At 43.4% G+C, this 23,049-nt stretch overlaps 1 protein-coding gene across 12 annotated transcripts in view; it reads right to left on the bottom strand.

The window, feature by feature from the left end:
- Nucleotides 1-3,480: 3,480 nt before the first annotated feature.
- LMNTD1 (lamin tail domain containing 1) overlaps nt 3,481-23,049 on the bottom strand; it is a 344,922-nt gene continuing 325,353 nt past the window's right edge. For 10 of the 12 annotated variants that reach the window (XM_072954580.1, XM_072954582.1, XM_072954578.1 and 7 more), the window contains 3 exons: nt 20,340-20,496; nt 15,479-15,630; nt 3,481-3,865 (listed from right to left, as the gene is read on the bottom strand). The gene's annotated coding sequence lies outside the window, so the exon portion shown is untranslated. Of the gene's footprint in view, nt 3,866-10,503; nt 11,777-15,478; nt 15,631-20,339; nt 20,497-23,049 lie in introns of those variants that run through there. The other 2 variants (XM_072954572.1, XM_072954573.1) reach the window with 2 other exon arrangements.

Below are 23,049 nucleotides of genomic sequence, written 5' to 3'. Positions count from 1 at the left end.
TGTGATACTTTGTAAAGATTCATTTTCTTGCCAAATATAACATTCAGTTACCAAGTGGAAGTGTAAAAGTTCATATTTTCATGAAAATCTTAGCAATGAGTTTAACAGGCCTGCTTAATTATGTTTCATTTTTTCCATTCTGCAGTGCCTACCTAATTTACCACTAGAGGGCATTGTTGGCAGTGATACCAAGAGAAAGTAAAACAAAGAATTTTGTCTTTTTTTTTTTTTGAGATTTTTTTTCAGTTTTCATTTCAGCCAGTAAGTAATAATGTACATTCAAATGATAGTTTATTTGATACTTTGTTCTTCTATTTCACACTCCAAATACTTAGCTTCTGGCCTTTTTTGGGTGTGTTACTAAAAGATAAATCATTGGAAAGTTTTTTTCAGATTTCTAACAAATTTTAAATCTAAAATCTGCTATTTTTTTCCTCCTACAATGTCATATATTCTTGCACATCTTCTTTTGCAATGTTACTGCACACTTGGTGACATTATTTTTTATTTCCCACACAGTGGAACAATTCCATTTCTAACACCTTTCGTGCTATTTGTCGGAGGATCGGGGCCTATTTAAAACTGATGAAGTCTCTTCTACACACGGATGAGGGGTTTTCTAAATCTAAAGGTGATAAGAGAAGTTCTTTCCATATTGGGACAATTGTATTATTTATTGGATGTTCTTCATGTGAAGAAAAAAGTGGGAAGGGATAAACTGGGAGTCCGAGATTTGCAGATACTAACTGCTATACATAAAACAAACAAGTTCACACTGTGTGGCACAGGGAACTGTGATCAGCATCCTGTGGTGACTTATGGTGAAGGAGAATATAAAAACGAATATGTGTGTGTGTTCATGTGTGACTGAAGCATTGTGCTGTGTACCAGCGGTTGATACATTGTAAACTGACTATACTTCTATATATGTAATATATATATAATTTTTGTTGCTTTAAATAGTCACTAGTCTTCTAAAAAGTTTTTAAAGAATTAGTCTTTTACACTTATCCATCTGTTTATCCTCCCTGGAGCTCTTCATTCTTTTTAAAAATTCCATGCTTCCGTTTGGAATCATTTCCTTTGATCCTGAAGAAATTGTTTCGGAATTTTTTGTCCTGCATGTCTGCTGGTGAAAAATGTCCTCAGCTTTGGTTTGTTGGAAAATGGGTTTGTTTCCCCTTTTGGCTTCCACATTCATGTCAGTGTTCCCTTGAAGATGTCTTTTTCCCTCTGGCTTAAAAATTTCCTCTTTTCTTTAGTCTTGATCAGTTAATCATGATGTTTTGGGGAGTTTTCTTCTTTGTGTTTATCCTGTTTGGGGTTTCTTGTAATCTGTGGTGGTATCTTTCATCAGTTTTGGAAAACTCAAGAGATATTATCTTTTTACATATTCCTTTTCTCCATTATTTTTCTCCTCTTTTTCTAGAACTCCAACCATGCATGATGGACCATTTGATACTGTCTTTTCCTTTTTTAAGTCTTTCCCTATCTGTGCTATAGTTTGAGTGATCTATTTCGAGCTGCCTTTCACAGACTCATTCCATGCAATCCCAATTTCCTATACTGTGTAGATCTGTGAAGTTCATTTGGTTCTTTTTAGAGATTCAGTTTCTCTGCTTAAATTTCTCATATTTTCATCCACTTTGTCCATCTTTCCCTCGATTTTATTTAACATACTTATAATAGTTATTTTGACGTGTCTCTTAATTCCAACATCTGGATCATCTCAAGTTTTGCTTCTGTTATTTTCTCAATTACAAGTTCTATTTTTCTGCTTCTTTGCATGTCCTTTTTTATTGTTAATTAAAAAAATTTTACGCTAGACATTGTATCAAAAATCTGTAGATAATGACATAACTATATTTCTTTTCAGGCAGGGCACAGTTTTCCCTTTCCCAAGCAGCAAGGCTGAGGGGCTAACCACTTCAGTTCCATCAGGAATTGAGTTGGGATGGGAATGGGTTATGATTTTAGGTTGCTTTGGTTCCCATCTGGTTTCAAATGTGTTGCGAGTGAGATGTGTCCTGTGTTTAGTACAGCTGCTCCCTCCATCTGACGTTGAGATTTAATCGTTGTGAGACTATGGGGAGCTCTCTCTACCTTTCTTTCCAATCTGGTGTCCCAGCTTCACAAGCTGCCCGGCATTCATCAAAAGTCTCCTGGGCAAAGACTGATTGGCAGGGAGAGCTGCTTACTCTTTTGAGGATTGTTCTAGATTTAAATATATCCCTCATGCTCTCGTGGCTCTCCCTTCCCTGGGAAGAAGAACCTCTCTTTCTCATGGGAAGATCCATTGCCCACCTCAGCAAATGCTCCCAGGGAGGAAAAGGGTCTTCCCTGTCCCGAAGTTAATTCCTTTAGGCTTCTTTGCATCCACTTTTTTTCTGTTTTTTCGTTTATCCGCTTTGTTCCCTACTTGGTAACAGTGAGAGCTATAGTCTTGCTATAGACTTGCACATTAAACCCTAAAATAGAACTCATCTAAATTATTTGTAAGTCCTATGAAAACCACATAAATTAGATATTATCACCTTTATTTTTCAGATTAATGTGAAGCTTAGAGTGGACCACTTGCCCAACATCATCCTATTATCATCCTATTTGCCAGCAAGAGAGTCAGATTTCACTGCACTTGCTACGCCTCCAGGACATGTACCATCTCCCTTCCCCAACCTGCCCTTTCCCTTCCATTATAAATGCACTGCTGTAAGGTGACTCAGGGGGGAAAAAAAGGTGTTCTGTGGTCAAATAAACCTAAGAAATGCTGTAGGCTACCACCCCTCCTTTAAGATTCATGATATCCGTCAACATGTTAAAGTACTACAGTAAATAACTTGTTTAATACAACGTTTTGTAAACTTATTTGACTACAAGATTTTCCCCCACCTCAGCAAATCATAGCTACTAACACTCCACAGAACTAGAGTTATGTGCAGTACATTTTGCACAGAACAGCCCTACATTATTCTGCCTCTCGATTCTGCTGTTTATGTCTTTCTAAAAGGTCATTTACGCATTATTTTATAATAATTCACCAAAGCATTTGACAAAGACAACAGAGCTAAATTTTATTAGTTTAATTATTTCTTATAGAAGAAACTCATATTTAACTGAATATTTAGAATAAATCTACCTTAAGCCATGCCTTGAAAAAAAAGGAAAATGGTAAATATGAGAGAATAAACAGTTAGCATAATAAATTATAGTGTTTTATTTAAAACATATTCTCTTACCTAAATTATGAAGCCAGTTGGTCTACCCACATCGATAATGAATCACTCTGCAACACATAAAAATGCTACTTTAGAAGTATTTTATGTCAAAAGGACAAGGAACTTCAACAACTCAGAAACCTATAAGCTGTCCAGAGGACATAAAAACAGAAGTTTTTTCTCCATAGGATAAATTAATTGGCTATCACTATCTTGCATTAATATTTTTACCTGGATTTAACTTATAAAAATTACAAAATATGTATGTTGCAGAAACTATGTTAGAATGTATTAATTTGGCTAAGACTCATGATGTAAAATTTCTCATGAATTAAAAATCAAATTGACTTCCACTGGATCTTCTGGAATTTCTACCAAATTCCAGAGTAAATGAATGTCCACGTTGTTCTTTGAAATAGAAGGAGTCCTTCAGGTGGTATGAAAGCATCATGACCATGATCTGCTGAGTGGGAAAGCTCAGTGTATCAGACTCAGATGCCCCAGGCAGTCACTGTGTCCCAGGCCATGGTGACAAGCTCCCTGACCCTGCACACCAAACATACTGAGAAACACGTGGCCACTCTTGATCAAAAAATCCACACTTCATTCATCTTCCCGGTGTTACATGAATAAATGCTGATTGGTGGTTCCTGTTAGAGGGAACACAAAAACATGACTCTGACCTCAGGAAAACAGTGACCCCTGACATACCCACAATCTCAGCTTCATCAATTGTGACCTCTTGGCCAATCCGGCTTTATGGGTACTCCTCCCTCTTCCCATTACCTCCAACCCTCCCACACCCAACTGGATCATTTTAAGGCAAATACTGGACATTTCACTTCTGAATGATCCCCTAAGGATTTTTGGTTTCCTGCACGTTATTTTCATTTTTTAGAAAATAAACCTTTTCTTCTGGGAGCATTTTAGATTCACAGAAAATCTGCAGAGACAGTACAGAGAGTTTCCATATACCCTATGACCAGCTTCCCCCATTATTCATGCTTTACATTAATATGGAACATTTGCCACAATTACTGAACTAACACTGACGCACTGTTATCAGCGTATCATGTATCATTGTCCATTCCCTTCTTCCTTCCCTGGAGCAACAGCTACATTGAATTTGTTTATGTATTTCCAACCCATATGTTACATATAAATATGTAGTAATATTTTATGTGTTTTAAAAATATGTACATATTCCCCATCTTGCATTTTTCTTCAACATCACCTTTTTTTAATGTGATCCAGATTAACATACACAGATCTAGTTCAATTGCTTCCACTGCTTCCTGTTGTTTCCTGATTGATCATTCCATATTGTATGAATATGCTCCCCTATCGATGGGCACATAGGTGGTTTCCAATTTTTATGCTATCATTATTTTTATGCTATCTGTACTGTAATAAGTTCCTCTTGTTTTGAATGCTTTCTGAGTCTTGAATTTTAGTGAAGCTAAGACAACATATATATTTAAAAAGGATCTGTTAGTGTTTTCTTGAAAGACACCTGCTTGACAGTGATGTGGTCCATACACCCCTAATGACAGAAAAGTCTGATTTTAAACAATCAAACAAAAGAGATAGTTTAGATGAGCAGGATTTCCCCAGATTCTTCATCCCCTCTGACTCTGTGAAGTCGTGGAAACAGAAAAGAATCAACAGTGTTAATAATTACTGTGAGTCTTTGGCTTTTAAACTGTGCCATTGCAATATTTGCTTTTTGGTACCTTGTGACCACATGAGAAAGTAACAATATGAAACTCCTTGCCTTATTTGGAGGTTGCACATCTGTACCTTTTGCTTAGGCTCCATGTCAGTTCCTCTCTCCCTAACAAACTCCCTGGCAGTTACAGAGATTAATATCGGAGCACAGAATCTAGTAAGTGTAGCAGTTACGCTTAGTGACAGTCTGGGGTAGTCCTGAACAAGAGTATTTAGTCACTCATCTGAAGGCATGTTTCACGCAGAGAGAGATGCTTTGCAGAGATACAATTCCGAGAGGGTAGAAATGAGTCATGGTAGCTGATTAGTCTATGGTGGTGATGAGTCACTGGAACCAAAACATCTTGCAAAGTGCTTGGCAGATGACCAAATGCTCTGGCTTGAACTACTGAGATACGACATTTTGGAAAACGGAAGAAAATTGTGAGATCTTACTGTCTCCCCACGGAACAGCTGTCTAGAGGAATATTTTCACTTTTGCACATACTGGCCCCCGGACATGGAACACCTATTCTAATGCTACTACTCTGACTTGCAGTTTCCTACTGCGTATCTTTCAGGACCCATCTCGGACCTGAAGTATTTCCTGAGACACAATTTACGTACTCCCATCACTGAGCCTCACAGCTGTTGGTTTCTACTGTTACTGGACCATCTATCATGTGATACTGCGATTTACCTGCCTCTGTATTTATCTTCTTCACCATTCTTCTGGGACAGAGACCTTGTCTTGGTCGCCCTTATGTACTTACATGCCACACAACAGGGCTCAATTCACTTTTGTTCCTTTGTTAAATGGGCATGTTTCTCTTTATGTAGACACTGTGAGATGCTAAAAATTATAATGGTAATAGTTAATATTTGCCAAGTGCTTCTTATTCTAGGAGTTTTCCAGTCTCATTCTGCTGTTGCATATTTTTATCCAGTTTTCCCAACAGCATTCATTGAAGAGACAGTGCTTTTCCATTGTATATTCTTGGCTCCTTTGTTGTAAATTATACTTGACCACATATGTATGGGTTTACTTCTGGGCTCTCTATTCTGTCCCATTGAGCTGTGTGTCTATTTTAATATCAATACCATACTGTTTTGATTACTATAGCTTTGCAATACAGTTTGAAATCAAGGCATATGATGCCTTCAACTTTGTTCTTCCAAGTGCTTCTAATGTGCTAGGCACTGTCTTGAGTGCTTTATTTGTATTAACTCATTTAATTCTCCAATAACATTCAGGAGGTAAGAACTGTAATCTCTTTTACAGATAAGGATGCTGAAGCACAGAGAAGTTAAGAAACCTGCCCTAAGTCATACAGCTTCTAAGTGATGCAGTTAGGAATTACACTCAAGCATTCTCACATCAGAAGCTGCATGCTTAGGCGCTATGCTGTGTTGCCTCTGTTTTATGTTAGGAAGAGGATCTAAAGATAATTATAGTGAGACAGAATAAATAATTTTGCATAGGAAATACAAGTTGCAGTCACCAAAAGAGAATGTTTCAGGACAATCTGAAGACTACTTGAATGAGGTAGAGCCATACGTACTTGCCTGGAGGGAAGTCTCTGATGTACAATTAAGTAAGAAAACCAAATTGTAGAGTAACTATGTGGTACGATTCCTTGTGAATAAGAGGAAAATAACAGAAGGCTCATACAGGCTGGACCCCTTCCTTCCACATCTTTCTCCGTGCTTACAAAACTGGTACACGTGGGCCAGGCTGTAAATATCAATTATGACAGAGAAGGGGACTAAGTAGGAAGGTGAGGTTATTAGTTGTCCTTTTTTTTTGCATTATTTCATGATTTTAGTGGCAACATGTCATTCTTTTAATGTTTGAAGCAACATTTAATAAGGAAGCATTATTGAAGATGAATAAAGTAAAACTCTAGTGAGAAATTCCAGAGAAGATGGCTTGCCAGGTCCTACCTACGAGGCGAAGCTGACTTAGTTCAAAGCAGTTTCCATGAAACCCTAACATTAGAAGGGGTAGTTTCATTCTCAAGGACTGTGGAAAATGAAGACACTGGCCTGAGGCTGGTGGGCCAGGCTTCCTTGGCGGGCACCATACTCATTTATGCATCTTCCCGACTCGCGGTGCCCCACTTGCCCCCCAGGCCTTGGCAACGTGCTCAGGGAGGAGCCCTGGCCACCTGCCACCACCTGCTATCTCAGCCTGTTCTGGGTGATGACTCCTCGGGCGTTCCTGTCTGATTGAGAATCTCACAAAGGCACTGGCTCCCGCTGTCACTCCTGGGTTCAGAGGAAGTACGTGCTATGGGACAGGAGATCTGGCTTCCCCAGCAGTTGCCCCAACAGGCTGGGAGACACACCTGGAGATACGGGGGATGTGCTGCTCCGTACTACCCAGCTGGACAGGAAACAGAGAAAAGTCAGAGTACAAATCCTCCTCTCATGCTCCCCTTGATCAACTCCTCTGAGGCTCAGTGGTCCCATGTGGCCTTTTCAGAGATGTCTGTGCAAGCAAAGCAACGGACTAGGTCTTCCTGTGGCGCCAGGGCCAGCTCTGTAACACACCGCCTTGTGTTTGCTTTCTCGCCTTCGCTCTTCCCTTCCCCCTTTGCCCGCAGACTCTTGCTGTCCTGGGAGCAGGAGTGGAAGCCCATTAACTCTGCGCCAGGCACCGTTGCCTAGGGGACCAGAGCCAAGATGTGGTGGGATAGCCTGGTTTAGAAGTGTTGACACCTAATGTTATCATTAGTCCTTGGGACTGAAAACTGGGAAGCGCTGTTTGAAATCTGCGTGCTTGGCTTGTGAGCTTTGGAAGGGATTTTTTTAAAAGTCGTTCTTAGCCTGATACAAGGAACAATTATTCAGGAAAAATAAATTTTCTCTAAATTATATAGAAGAGAATTAATTAACTAGGGGTTTTTGTGGAGCAAATTATGTGAATGACATTTGTTTAAATACCCTGATTATTTTATTTTATTGTCTGTCTTCACCAAGAGGATATGTTTTTTGAATTAATGCCTTGTTATGGCTAAATAAAAAAAAATACCAGCTTTATCCAACAAATGTTGCCATTTTGACCAAGGCTAAATATATAGTTGAAATAAAATAAATTTAATTAAAAGTAATACCTGCTTGTCTGTAAATCTGATAAATACAGTAATGTATAAAAACTAAGAATCATCTATAATCTTATCATCCAAATATAGCCATGTTAACAGTTTTGTATATGTCTACCCATGTGTTTTAAGGATAGGAAATGTATATATTTATATAGTTTTATTTATATATTTTACAGCTGTATATACAATATGGCTCTATATATACCAAGTATGCACATAGAATATTTTTCACATATTAATATTTGTATATATTTTATAAAAACCAACTATACTTTATATGTGATTTGGAGTGTTACTGTTTAACTTTATGTGGGATATTTCTTATGTTATCAACTATTCTAAAACATGCGTTTTAATGGAGACATTTAGGATTTCATTGTATGAACAGGTCAGAGCTTACATTTAACCAAATACTTTGTTGTTGGACATTTGAAATGTTTTAGATAAGGGTGCTTGTATAGGTGTTCCCCTTTCTTTACAAAACTGGTACAGAATTTAGAGGGATAGAAAAGGCCTTGAGAGATGGTCTAGCTCACTTCTCCATATGCTATCCTTTAATCATCCCTGTAAGACAGTAAAACTATGTAAAGGAATTATTCCATTCTATTTTCTTTTATTCTTCCTCTTGCTCAGGTGCCCCAAACCTTCAGCCCCATTCCCTCTCTGCTTATTGCCAGAACTAATTATCAAAACCTCATCTATCTGGTTTTAATAATAACAATAAAAGGAAAGGCATTTAGTGCTTACCGTGTACCAGGTTCTAGTCTTAAGTATTACATTTATTTTGACTCAGTCAATTCTTGCAAAACCTTCTGAAGTAGATGCCCTTATCACTCCCAAGTTACAGACAAAATGCAGTCACAGAGGGGCTGAGTTAATTGTGCAGGTTCACTTAGAGTTAGCAAGTGGTGGAGCTGGCATTTGAGCTCAGGCCAAGGTTTAGAACCTGGACACTACCCACTATGCAATAGCAGATGAATAAACATGCCAAAGAGTTACACTGAGTTCTAATTTCAATCATTGGACATGGCTGCCTGGAACGATGTGTCGAGAAGGACTCTGAGGCTGTTTCTGGGTTTAGAGGGGAGGAAGGCCATGATCCATGAACAGTGTCTCCCTTCTGTGAGGGAAGCATGACTGAATATTTGCCATCTCTGCCTTGTGGTTATGCTAGAAGTATCTCATTTGAAATGGGCAGAACTCCAGAGGTCAAAAAACTCCTGCAGGTGGAATAGAGTTTACTTACACTGTTGTGTTAGTTTTTGCAGGAGGGAGATGAGAGAGCAGAGGTTAGGGGATTCCAGGCCTTCGAAATCACACTTCTGGTCCAGCGCCTTCCGACCAACTGTGTCCTTCCTCTGTCAGTCCAGATGATTAAGTGTGCCTTTCAAAACCTCTATTTTTCTATTTGTTAACAAATTAGCCTCTTTCATTCTGTCTGTCCAAGTAAAAACAGAGGGCAATGGAGAGAGCACCAAGGATCTGGAGACAGAGTGTTGGCTTACATTTCTGGTTCCATCAAATTAACTGTTGTTTTCTTGTGTTGTATTTACTAAACCTCTTATAGCCTCAATTTTTCTCACCTGTAAAATAATTATTACTTAAATTGCTGTGAAGATTAAATCAGACAATTGTATAGGAGATGCTTCATAGGCAGACGGTGAATGTTCCCTCTCTCATATTCATCAATATATCCTTCTGTATTCCTTTTTTAAAAAAAATTATCCTGACAGAGGCCATTTACTAAAATATTTGCCAGCTTAAATGTGTGTTGTTGTTGCTTGTTGGTTATGTGGGAATGTTCTTATCAAGTTTCAGTTATGGACATTTCAGAAATTAACACTCAACATGAAGAGCGGGCTAGTCCTTGGTAGCTACACAAAACCGTATCCTGGGTTATCTTAGTGGTTGCTTGTTCAAGGATTGTATTTTAAGAAGTATTAGCAGAAAGCCTGGCTGCTCTCTCTTAGGATGTTATTGCCACCATTTCCTAAATTGTTCAAGGCAGAAATTTAGGGGTCATCATTTTCATTTGCTTTTGTTTTGGATGACTTCTGCTGCTCACTCATCTTTTTCAGCAGTGTCTGATCTGATGTTAAGTTCATCTGTTCGATTTCTTTTAGAAGGACCTGCTTGGGCGGGTGGGGTGCTGGCCCTTGGCTGCCATCTAGGAACTTGGCTTTGGGACGTTCCCTACATTGATAAGGCTGTTTGCCCACCTGGGACACCGACCCTTCTGTGCCGGCTTGCCTAGATGGATTGTACAGACGGTACATTCGTGGTGAATGCCTGCTTTCCTACTGCAAGCCTGGAATTTTGGTGGTTGTGGCTTGTCACATAGGCAGAGAGTGCCAACACGACCAGTCCTCAGTGAAAACCCTGGACTCTGAGTCTTAAGCAGGTTTCCCTGGGAAAGAGACACTGATTCTTGTTCAAGGAGGAGCATGGTCTGTGTGGTCACCCTCCCAACTCTCCCCACGCCAGCCCCCGAGGGAGCACTTTGGAAGCCTGTGGCTCACTGAATTCCTCCAGGCTCCGTCTTACGAGTCTTTTCCCCTCGCCGGGCCCACTGTGTATTGTCGTGCTGTAATAAACCATAGCTGTGATGACACTGTCCCTGTGGCAAGGAGCCCTGTCAGCCCTTCTAGTGAGTCACCCGACACGTGGGTGGTCCCGGACACCCAAAATACCATCCATTGTGTTTTCCATGTCTTAAAGCTTAAGTCTTTTTCCTATCATCCTTGTCTCCTTTGAACAAGCTAAATCTTTCCTCTTCTTTCTTGAACATATGGAATATATTTATTTGAATTGTTTTAACGTCCATGTCTGCTAACACTATCATCTGTGTCATTTCTGGGACTCTTCCCCTTGAATAATTTTTTTCCTCTTCATCAGGGGTCGCATTTTCCTGCCTTTGGGCATATTTAGTAAGCTCTGATTGGATGCCAGATAGGGCAAATCTTACCTTGCTGCTTATTGGATATTGAAATATCCCTTTACACATTCCTGAGCTTTTTTCCTGCAGTTAAGTTACGTGAAGACCCTCCGATCCTTCTGAAGCTTGCTTCTGCGCCTCGTCAGGCAGGACCAGAGCAGACTGGGGCTCCCCACCGAGGTGGTTCTCTTCTGCTGTGTCCCCTGGCTGATGCCCTGCGTATTAGGGCTTTTTTCCACTCTGGCTGGTGGTGTGTGAGTCCCAGGCATGGTCCTGCTGGGTTCCCGAGGTGGTCCTCTCTTGGCCCTGGCAGTTCCTTCACATGCATGCACTGATCAGTAAAGAGCTTAAGACTCAAGAGGAACCCTCAAGAAAGCTCCAGAAATTTCTGTGCAGCTCTGTCCCTTCCACTCAGCTGGTTCTGTCCTGTGGCTTGTGGCTGTGTGGCCTCCCCAGAGTCTCGACTCTGTCTCTGCCGTCTGGGGAGATTTCTGGGTGTAGTGTGGGCTCCTCCTGGTGCTGAGGCCTGGAAACCAGGCCGTGAGCTGGGGCTGTCACAGGCCTCCCTTGGTCGTCTCCTTTCTCTAAGGCGTTACACTGTTGCCCGGGGTCTAAAAACCATTGTTTCATATAGTTTGTTCATCACTGTTTTAGTTTTTAAGGTGGGAGGGTAAATGCAGCCTGTTACTCTGCCATGGTCAGAGGTGGACGTCCAGACTTCCACATTCTTCTTTGAATCGTGAAGCTGAGGGTCTTGACTTCGCATCACTGAGACGCCGCCTGGCACCCAGTAGTTAGTCAAACGTTATCTGCTGAACAACGAACTGAATGAATAGCGGGCCTCCCTAACTACACCCTGAACTTAAGGATACAGTATCGTTCTTTATTCCCCAGACTAGACACTTAATAATCAAACTCCAAAACATTGTGTTTGGATCTGTGTCTGCCACTGTGACCTCCTCCCTTCGGAGGGTAACACGTACCTTGCAGGGCAGGCGTGAGAATTCACCAAGAGGTGGCGCGCGGGAAGCACGCGGTGAGTTCTGAATGAAAGGGGGACGCCTGCTGCTGTGTTTGGGGTGCTTAGTGACCCTACCTTGATACGAGCCTTTGTAATTCATATGTTTTCCACATACGTGTCTTCTACAATCCTAACAAAACATTTTTCTCCCAAATGATTACCTAGGTTCAATATAAAGCAAACATAAGTCCCAAGAATCTTACGAAAGAAGCAGCAAGTAAAACAAGCATTTGGAGACTCGAGAGCAGAGCTCCGCTTTCATGGAGGCTTTTGAACATCACGCTCTATTTCTGGCTTTGAAGAACACCCGGGCTTGCCTGATAGACTTCGTCTCTCAAGGTTTTAACCCGCGCTTCACCTGGCGGTGTATGCCGAAAGCTGTTTTTCACAGACTCCCCTGTGGACTCCCCTTCTGTGAGGTAAGGCCTAAAATTAATATTATGTGCTGCCTTGACAGCTGATAAATGTGGGAGGGTCTTGAGTGGCCTAACTCTGCTCTCACGGATAAGGCCACCTGGCCACACAACCCTCCTTATCAAGGGGACCGGGCACAGTTTCTGCTGATCTTCGAGGGATGGGTTTTAACTTCCTGTCAGCCCATGGGGGTATTCAAACAACCCAGTCGCATCCTCCTGTGGGAACCAGGGGGCACCTTGCTCTCCTGATGCTGCACAGCCTGCTCCTGCTGCCCCTGTTCGTTCACTTTGCCCTCGAATGCAACCTCCATGTAGCCCTGTGTGGGTGCTGTGTCCTCTTGCCCTGAGCTGAGTGTAAGTGACCAGTAAGCTACCATCTGTCCAGGACTGGGCGTTGTGGTTTCGGCCACCCTCAGAACCCTAGGACAGGAACCTCTCCCCTGACAGTGGGTGAGGGGGTGAGTAGAAGACCCGCCACGCCACCACTCACACTGCCTCTCCTCACCTTTCAGTGCTGGTGGGGGAACGTGGGTCCAGCGCGCCCAGACTCGCTCCCCTGAGCAAAGAGATGAGGTTAAAGGGTCCGACGGAGGAGGAAAGGGCGGGGAGAAAGAAGGCACTCAAACTGTGCTCGATAATCCTTTGAAAACTCTGGGAGTTTGAAGACGCCGGTTCCCGGAAGGGGCGGCGAGGGGGACGAGGGAGCCAGCCCTGGCTCCGGCTGCTCTGGCTCTGGGCGCTGGCTCCCACCTGCTGGGAGAGGCCAACACGGGGCGTGGCAGGACAGGGTGTCCTTCCTCACTCTGCCCTTCCTCCTCACCCCTGATGTGAAGGAGGCTGCTAATCTGATCACACATCTCAGTTAGGCTGTGAGAGGTGGTCTATATTAGGAAGAGGCAGGTTTGCCTGTCTAATAATCTCTTCGGTCAAGAATCCCATTGGACAGGTTGGAAGCCAATTACATTCCAATATGGAACCAGGAGCGATGGTTGAGTTGGCTCTGGAGAAGTGGTGGGTAGGGGAGATGGAGCCAGAGCCTTTAAGTGGGAAAAAGGAGACAAAAGGAAGAAGTAGCAGTAAAGTGTCTGTTCTGTTGAAACCAAAATCTTTCAGGATGTAAAATATAATTTCCACCAAACTTTTAAATAACAAGAATGTGATTAAATGAAAAAAAGATCATATGATGTGACTCTGACTATAGTTCATTCTCCCTAAAAATTCCTACAGTTAGATTTATTAAACTGAGTAAGTTGGGGATCCAAAAGCTAATTTTGAGTTAAAAGGAGAATTTGATGAATCTGGACATTCTTCATAGGCAGCTGATTCAAAAATCGTTCTGCTAGCTGGTGGCTAGTGTGGTTGTTTTAGTTGGTAAAGATCTCCTTCCACACTGACTGAGTCAGAATGGTCTCTCCTAAGAGAGTCAAAGAATCCTACCAATCCTCATCAGACAGTCTGGGAACAGCACAAATAAACACACCAGCCTCTACTCTAAGCGCTTGCTTATGTGCATGATCTCCTTTAATCCTTCAAACAGCCCTACAAGGGAGGTGCTATTACTGGCTGTGTGACTTCTGGCAAGTTACCTAACCTCTCTGAGTGCCATCTATAAAGTGGGTGGAGTCACAGTACCTCTTTCATAGAGCTTTTGTGAAAATTAAGTGATAGAATCAATGCCAAACACTGAGCCCAATTCCTAGGCTACATTAACCGTGAGGAGACGCAGAATAGGCCACCCCAAAATACACCTCACTGGCGTAAGGATTATTTTGAGAAACTGCCGACATAGGAGAAACTCTGAAAACAGAGTAGAAGGGAAATTTCCATCAGAAAGGAGGCCTGTACCGGGAAGAGCTACCACCAGAGAGAATTTTTTTTCCCCCCCGAGCAAAGCAGGACAACCTTTGCCCACCAAGCATTTGCTCTTCTTCTCTTCAGAGTCCCAGGCCCCTATCCCTCTCCTAGCTCAGGATGGTATAGAAGCCTCAATTTCTGACCACGTTTTATGTCTCATATCTTTGTGGGGCTCCTGTACATATGTACTTAAAATTTTTTTTCTGTTAATCTGTCTTTTACCAGAGGGAAGGGGGGTCTCAACCAAAGAACATAGGAGGGTAGAGGCCAAATTATTTTTCCTCCCCTCTAACTGCTAAAAGTATTGGCTGTTTAGAAGCAAAGCTATTTTTATTCTTGACTGTCCAAGGGAAGTGTTTACAGACTATGGATGCTAAGCATATTTGAAATTTTCAAAGCACTCAGAACATTAAACATTCCAATCCTGGGCCATCCTTTGAGTGTGAGCTCTGATTAGTGCAGGAGGCAGGCATACAACAGCTAGAGAGTCTCTCAGACCACCGTGTGTGTTTGCATCCTCCAGCCCATGGCGCACAGTAGGCAGTGCGGTGCATGGAACAGCACAGTGGTGGGACACGGACCATGGAGCCAAAGTGTCTGTATTGGAACCCCAGTCCTGGCACTCAGTAGCTGTGTAACCTTGGGTATTTAGTTAACCTCCCTGCACCTCAGTTTGCCACCTGTAAAATGGGGACAACAGTAGCACTGGCCTCAAAGGACCGTCATGAGGAGACGTCGCAGGTGACTCGTGCTGGGCATGGAGGGAGCCCGAGTGAATGGAGCTCTGATACCGGAGTGAACAGCATTTGAGTGGAGGACAGCTTGGAGTAGATCCCATTACAAAATGCTTATAAGTTGTTAACCAGTTCTCACCCCTGCCATGTGGAGAATCCTCTGAAAAGAACGGTTTGGGGGTGCTTAAACAGCCAGCATGTATTGGGTATTATCTGCAAGACACTGTGCAAAGCACTTTACCTGTTTTACCTTATTTAACCTCTAATAATGCCATAAAATAGGAACTGTCATTCTTCCCATTTTACAGATGAGAAAACAGAGGCACAGAGAAGTAAAACACCCATTGCTCAGAGCAGTAGGCAGGACTTCAGTTGGAAGGGCCGTATGGATGTGGTTTGGGGTGGAGAGCTCACTCAGCCACCGCGTTCACACACTGGAGGCCGGGCAGGGGGTTGGGAGGCACCCTTAACTTTTGCAAATTCACTCACTTGTTCCCAGACCAGGGAAGGCGGGTGGTGGCCGAGAGAACATGCGGGCCATGTTCCTTACTGTTCATCCAGACGCTGACTGCCACAGGAGGCTACCTCACTTGCTGCTGAGCCGATTAGCAGAGGAGATGGGTACCTGGCCTTCCTGTGACCTGAGAAAAGCAAGAGAGAGGGGGATGGAGCTGGCTTCGTGGGGAGACCTGCCTCTCAGTGCAACACTGAGGGAAGGTGGAGAGGCTCCCAGCCATCCTACCACCTGTCTGAAAACCCCTCTGTTTCCAGAATTCCCTGCTTACAAAGGGAAGGACCCGGGGAACATGTTAATTGTCTTCAGGTCACACGCATCAGTGCATCCCTTGGAGTCCCTGCTTTATGTATATTTGTCGAAAAGATTGAATTCAATGTCCTCCAGCTGAGAGCAAAAAAGGGAAAAAGAATAGGACTCAAAGTGGTGTGTGGCGGGGGTGGGAGAAGGAACGGGGGTGGGAGGGGAGGCTCTGAGGGGCAACGTGCTTGGGGACCAGGGACACTTCTGCCTGCTTCCAACTTCTATTAAGCTGGGCTGAAATTCGATTCAGGAAGACCTCATGGGGTTCTTTGGCATGGATGCTGTGTCATGCTGACCCTTGGGAGAGAGCAGACCGGAGTGTTGCCTCTTTCATCTTTAAGAACACTTTACCGTCTATTCAGCAGCTGCCTTACTGCAGTTTAAGTTCCCATCAGTCAAGCAGACATTAAGTGGCTTCTTATATAAATACTTACAGGGTTCTGACTTTGCAAGGGTCTCTGAAAAGCATTCTATTTCTTATAAGTTCTTTGAAGTTTCCTTGTGGCTCGAGCAAGCGTGTACAGATATAACCTGAGATGGAAGTTGTCTCTGTGCAAGTGAATTCCACAACTATAAAGTTATACAAAAGACAATCTGCTCAAAATTCCAAAAAATTGGAGCAGCCTTCGAAGGTCACCTCCAGAACTTCCATTAACAACCTTTGTCCAGAATATCTCCATATCTCTGTCTTTGCCTCTACTGATCTACCAGTCTATCTATGGCTACAATAATGTTTTGAGATAGTAACTAATTTTTATTGTAAGTTTTATTGAAGTATAATACACAGGCAGAAAAACGCACAAATCTTAAGCATATTTATTCACAAGTTGATGTGTTTTCATCAGCTGAACACACCTGGGTGCCTAACACATAGCTGAAGAAACAGATGTTTCCAGAACTGAGGTTCATTCCTCTGCATTTACCTGTACCTTGAGGTCTTTTCTCTACCTCAGGTAGTGAGAGTTTTCCAACTTCATACCTTGGGAAAAAGAGGTCTTAGCAGATCACAGAGAAAAAGGAGTTGACTTTTTGACAGATCCAAGAAGAAGACAGAAGATTTAGAAGAACATGGATCAATTTGAGTTGATTTTTCTAAACTTAAGCTGAGATAAAGGATTCTTGGATGGGGGAAGAAGAGAAAAGAAAGTCAGCAAATTGAGCAAAGATACTGGTGGGTCTCCTAGAAGGGGCCTTGGTCCCATCCTAAGTTCAGAAACTCTGAGAGAAACTGTGGGCAGGAACTTGGATCCACATGGAAAGGTTTCCAAATCTAAGAGCATTCTGCTTCCAACACAGTGAAGGCCTGAGTGCTCGTTCAACTCAACTAAAGTAGCCCCACGTTCCATGTCTAAGTCCTAACATGTACATCTCGGACATGGAGGTGATTCTGATGCTGATCATCCTTGGTCCCCACTTCCAAAAACAGGTGTGTAAGTTCTTGTCCAAGCCACAACCATGGTTCCCAAACTTGTCTGGGCATCAGAATTACCTAGGGACCTTGTTAAATATGCAGGTTCCCAGCACCCACTCCTGAATTTAATCGGGCCCGGCCATCTGGACATTGACCAACTCTCCCTGGGGTTACGGTGCAATCAGCCCGGCGTCCATTTGAGGGTTAGATCTGAGAAGTGCTCTTCTAGTGGCCTGTGAACAGTACCACTTCATGAGGACAAAGATTCAGTGCAGGGGTGTCCACGAGCCCATTGAGAAGCTATTGTTGGCAGGGGAGCAGCTCAAGTGGTGAGGCTCCTTTTCTGCCCCTCATTCAAGTAGATCAGCCCCTTCTACCGAAATGGACTTGCAGTGACGATTCCAAGGTCAAGACATGCTTGCAAACAACTCTGTATTCTACAGTATCAACCATCATCAACCACATCTTTTGCTCTGTCATTTATTTCATTAGCAGAGGAACTTATGTGAGGATAAGAGTACCTCTGGGAAGAGCTTTGCAGGCCAAGGTCCTTGTCTCATTACCTGAAGATGGGACAGCGTAGCTGTGACACTGTCGTTCTGTGCTTTCGGGCACCATGACAGTGTCTGCAGGCCTCCTGAGACTCCCAAGAGATGCTGCCATGGATTAGTTTATGTCCTCCTGACTGGAGAGTCCTCTCAGCCTGGCTTAGAGGCATTCAGAGCTCTGTTTTCAATTATTAAAAGCATAGCAAGAGTGCAGAGAACATTTACAATTGTAATAATAATAAAAAAGAACTTGAAAAGCCGAGGCTATAACAGACCAATTAGTTTGTTAACCCCTCTAGATGAGCTAATTTAAAGGGAGTGCTCGAAGTGCAATGAGCCACTAGGATAACGTATGAGCCAGCAATCAGTCACATCTAGAACGTGTCCTGCTAAAGCCGGCACCTGCCACCACCAGGCACCGGGTGGGTCTTTCTGTTTAGGGCTGCCGCTGAGTGGGATGAAAGTACAGTTGAAATACCCTGTCTGCCAACAGGAGCAAATGGAAAAAGAAGAAACAGGATGGAGAGAAGCCTAGAATTTCATTGCCCCCCAAATCATCATTCAAATGTGATACTGGAGAAGTCAGAGAATATACAAAAGGAACTCATAGGGACCAAGTATTTTCTGTTCAAAAATGGGACTCTCCAGGAAAAACAAAGGACAGAGAAGGGGTGGTCACTGTGTCTCTCAAAATGCTGGTGTTGGCTGCAGGTTAAGATGAGGAACGTTCTAACTTCTCAGCTGGATTTGGGAAGCAAGGATGGGAAAATCAAGTCAAGGGCTGTTTGTTTATTTCAATTTACTTCGATCAAAGTAAACTTCTTATTGAAGTTTATCTCACATACATGAAAGTCCAAAACCATAAAATTCTAGTTAGGTAAATTTTTACAAAGTGAACTTATCACTTGCATAAAGTGAGTGCAGGATGAGGAAATAGAACATTAACGGTTTCCTGGAAGCCCCATCCTGCTTGCTCCTAATCACGGGTGCCCACGAAGGAAACCACTGTCCTAACTACTAAAACAGGGGTTCATTTTGCCTGCTTCTGAACTTACATGAATGGACTCACACAGTCTGAACTCTTTTGGATCTGGCTTCTTTTGCACTGCACCATGTTTGTGAGTTCGTCTGGTCTGTGTGTGTAGCCACTCATTTTAATTTCTACATAGTGTTTTATCCTATGGATGTACCACAGATTCTCTGTTCTATTGTCAGACTGTTTAGGTTACTTTCAATTATTTGCTGTTACAAACAGTGCTGCTATGGACTTGCTTGTGTGCTTGAAAAATAATCTTTATCTTCTGTAAATTATTACAAAAAGAATTCAACTATTTTTATTTTAGAAGAGACTGAATGTATGGCAAAATATTTTCTTGGAACTAAAAGATACACCTTACCACTACCATTTTCCTTTTATATAACAATAAAATATTAGCACACACATTATCAATGGTCTTCATCGCAGTCTTCTTTTTTTACTTTTTGACTAGTGGGAAAAAACTGCACACACATGATTAGTGGATCGAGAGAGTATTACATACCAAGAAAATTACATTATAGGTGGGGCTCCTTTGGTTGAGAAGAAAAATTTATAATGTAGTTTTCTGTATTTCATTATAGTCCATACACTGAGTGACCTTTCCATGATAGGAATTCCTTAAACCAATTCATGGTATCTTATAACCCTTCACTGAAGGTTCATTCAGAACTGTCATTTCCCCGTGAATGTGTGCTGATTCAAGTGCTGTCATGGTGAGGGCATGTGGTTAGGGGCTACCTCTCTGCTGTTCTCTGCGTGTTCCATAACGTCTGTGTGGTCTCTATGTGGCTGTCAGGATCAAGTTCAGCTCCACATTACAAAACAACAACGTGAAACAAGACAAAATAACTATGCATTAAACTCGATATGGTTTCTTTCTCTCTAAGCAGTCTGGGGTTGTAAGATGATACCTTTTAAGATAGCATCAGTGATTCAAGCGTTTGTTTTCCTTATCTGTCATCCTAAGCCCATGTCGTCCATTGTTACGCTCACCCCACAGTTCAGCACTGTTGCTCGTGACCCAGCGGACAGCAGGTCAATGTTACAGGCAGGAGACAAGAAGAAGAGGTGGGGGGTGGGGAAGAGGGGAGAGGGGAGGGAGAGGGAGGGGAAGAAAGGCACGTCCTCTGTCTAGAAATATTCCTGAAAGTCACAGGCCCTTCCATTTACACGTCACTGGTCCGAATGTCATTGGAAATACGGTCCTTGAGCCGGTCCTATTGCCAGCCCATATAAATGGGAGGCTTTGTTAAAGAGGAGAAGAAAAAAGGATGTTGGGTAGAGGTGGGCATTTAAAGCATTTGTGACACCTTTCAAGAGCTTAGGCCAATGCTGGTTTGCTCAGAGGTGGTGCAGCAGTGTGACAGACGGCAGGGAAGGGACACAGGACCCTGTGGATAGGAGTGCCCCCGAGAAGCGCTCCTCAGATGTGCCCGCTCGGCATAAGGAACCCCGGATTACCCTCAGGACCGCTCTGTGAGGAGCACGTCTCTGCAAAATGTAAAAACTAAAGAAAGGAAAGATGAGTCCTTTACCTTTATCAAGAGCGCGAAGAGACAGTGTGTTTCATTTGTTGGCCGGTTTTATTTTCGCCAGTGAGGCAGAGAAAGGGAGATGGCAGGACCTCCTCTGGTGATCTTCATCCACGAAGGAAAAAGAAAGCCAGCGAAGTTCTTCTAAGTGTGGTCCCGCCTGAAAGCAAGAGGATGAACTGGCTACATTTAGGTGGATTTTTAAAACTAATCATAGAAAATAAATTAAAGTTTAAATGGCCCCTGTTGGATTTACTTCATATTTATCATATGACTATTCTTTAATGATTAGCAGCACAGAGTGTTTTTCACAGTTTTAAAGCTTAAAGACATTTTCAGAACATTCACATTTTTTTTGGAACACAGTCTTCACTGCTTCTGAGTCTTCTTTGCAAAGTGACTTGGATTCTGTACCAGCCATTCTTTGAATCACGTGTTTGGTGTGTTTGTAACAAGAATAACAACAACAATAATAAATGATGATAAAACCGTGTTCATGTTACCATTTAAATAAAATGGGCACGCAGGCTAAGAAGAATCTCGAAAATCAGGGAGGCGTGTGACTCTGCCCGCTTTGCGGCTGGGCAGGCGCCCCGCCATCGAGTCACAGCCTCCACTGTATGAATCGTTAACGAAACGCGGCTCAGGTGTGAGGAAGGGTATTTACTTCGCCGTGAAATGGCTCAACGAGTGCACGTGCTCGTCTTCCGTGAGGCTTGTGCCCAAAACACCTTGACTAAAAAGAGAAATCCAAGGCAGACAGCAATTGTATCCATCTAACAACACTGTCAGCTTGTGTTTTGTGTTTTTCTCGGGAGTTTGGAAGGCAAGAGTGGCAGAACTCCCCCGTTTCAAGTATCTCCCATGCATCAACTTTTTGGATCCTTCTTACATATAAAAATGTGACGTTTCTACCTTCTCGTGGTGTAGCAGGGAGGTTGCTGGAATAGGCCTTGTGGACCTCAGTTTGCTCTGCTAGTAACTGGTCCGGGGCGGGGGGGGGGGGGGCTGGGAGTGGTGGTGGGGTGGCGATGGGGGCTGGGAGTGGATCCGATTAGCAATAATTATGCAAAAAGGAAGAGCCACCTCTTCCTGAGCTCCCTGTGTCAGACTGCGCTGAATTCCTCACATTCCTGCTCAAGGAACTTAATCCCTAGCTCAGTGAGGTAGCTGTATTTTACAGCTCTATTTTACAGGTAAGGGGACCAAGGAATAAAGAGGCTAAAAGCCGGCCCGAGGTCCCAGGAAGGCTGTGGTTGAACTGAGAGATCTAGACTAGGTATTTCCAGGGTTCCTCCTTGTTCTGACCTTCTTGGATTCTAATGCTTTGTTTACATGGATGTTAACACCACGCTGGAAAGCCACCTGTGAGAGCATGGCGGGCCGTGTTCCTCACTGAAAGCAGGAAGCACACCCTGGATGGCTTGAGGAATGGAATATGGCCCTCAGGGTCATTTACTGGACTGATTCACAGAAGTGACGTTCTGGGACTCTCCCTGGATTCCCAGGGCTAATCTAACCAGTAACTGAGGTGCAGCTACTGTCAGTGGCCAGACTCACCCAGTGCCAACGCCACCTACCAAGGTCAGTTCCCTGAGTCAGTGTAACATATATGTCCTCTGTCCCCAGCCCCAGACCCCAGAGGGCCCATGGATGGGCTTCAGGGGATCTATAAACCTCCTGAGATCGGGTGAAGATTTTGACATTTTTTCTGAGGGGAAATCCACAGCTTTCCTGTAGAGAAACACTACCTTCGTTTTTTTCTGAGAAGTTTCGCATCAGAGAGAAAGTTAGACAGCAAAAGTACCTTGATGAGAAAGTGGAGACAAATGGTTTATTTTAATACATGAAGGCACCTGGCGCATCTTTGACCTCAGAGGAAGGAGGCAACAGAGCGGGAAGGACTGAAGATGCCCAGGGGAATAACCAATCGAGCCTTGTTCTAATGGGGATGGGCGGAGATAAAATCAAGGTCACAGGTTGTGGAACAATCTGTTGCAGGGTCAGCTTTTTCTCCAGAGAGGAGAGGGGCGGATGGAGAAGACAGAAAATACTGAGCTGGAAGGAAGAAGAACTGAGATATGTTACTGGTTAAAAGTCAGAGGTCAGGGATAAGATTAGGGATGGGAGAAAAGTAGGTGAGGTTTGGAAAAGCTGTCTTGAGGGATGCAGCTAGCACGGAGGCCCAGCCAGGATGGAAAAACATGGATCTGTTTCGGAACCAGGGAACATGGCCATGAGATTTCCGCTGGTCATTTTGGGCAGCCCCAGGGTAGAGAGGAGAGTTCTGGCCTAGCCTTATTCCCAACTCCTCCAACACGTACACAGCGGCCACACACGGCTCTATGCATCGCGGGCAGTGTGCAGCCCGGGAGGACGCGCCCCTATAGTAGACACCGTGTGTGTGTTTTATCTCGACGTTCTGGCAGATGGCAGTAAAGCGTAAAGCATCTTGTTCTCACAACATCAGTACGCTATAACTTTCTAACAGATGGAAGCAACGTGTCTGGAAGAGGGGGAGCCTTTCTCAAATTGGCAGAGAGGTGCTGTGTGGTCTAGCAGTGGCTCTGGGTGCAGAGGGGTAGCAGAAAGCATGCGGTGGGTGGTTAAGATGCAAGTCAAAAAAAAAAAAAAAACAGGCCTCAGATGGCAGAACAGCCCTGTGCCTTTCTGCCTTCGCTGATGCAGCCTCGTCCTGCTTTGTGCTGCTCTT

The sequence above is a fragment of the Vicugna pacos genome, chromosome 34 (genome assembly GCF_048564905.1).
Source record: "Vicugna pacos chromosome 34, VicPac4, whole genome shotgun sequence".
Classification (NCBI taxonomy): Eukaryota; Metazoa; Chordata; class Mammalia; order Artiodactyla; family Camelidae; genus Vicugna; species Vicugna pacos.
This window is presented reverse-complemented; position numbering and strand designations above follow the sequence as displayed.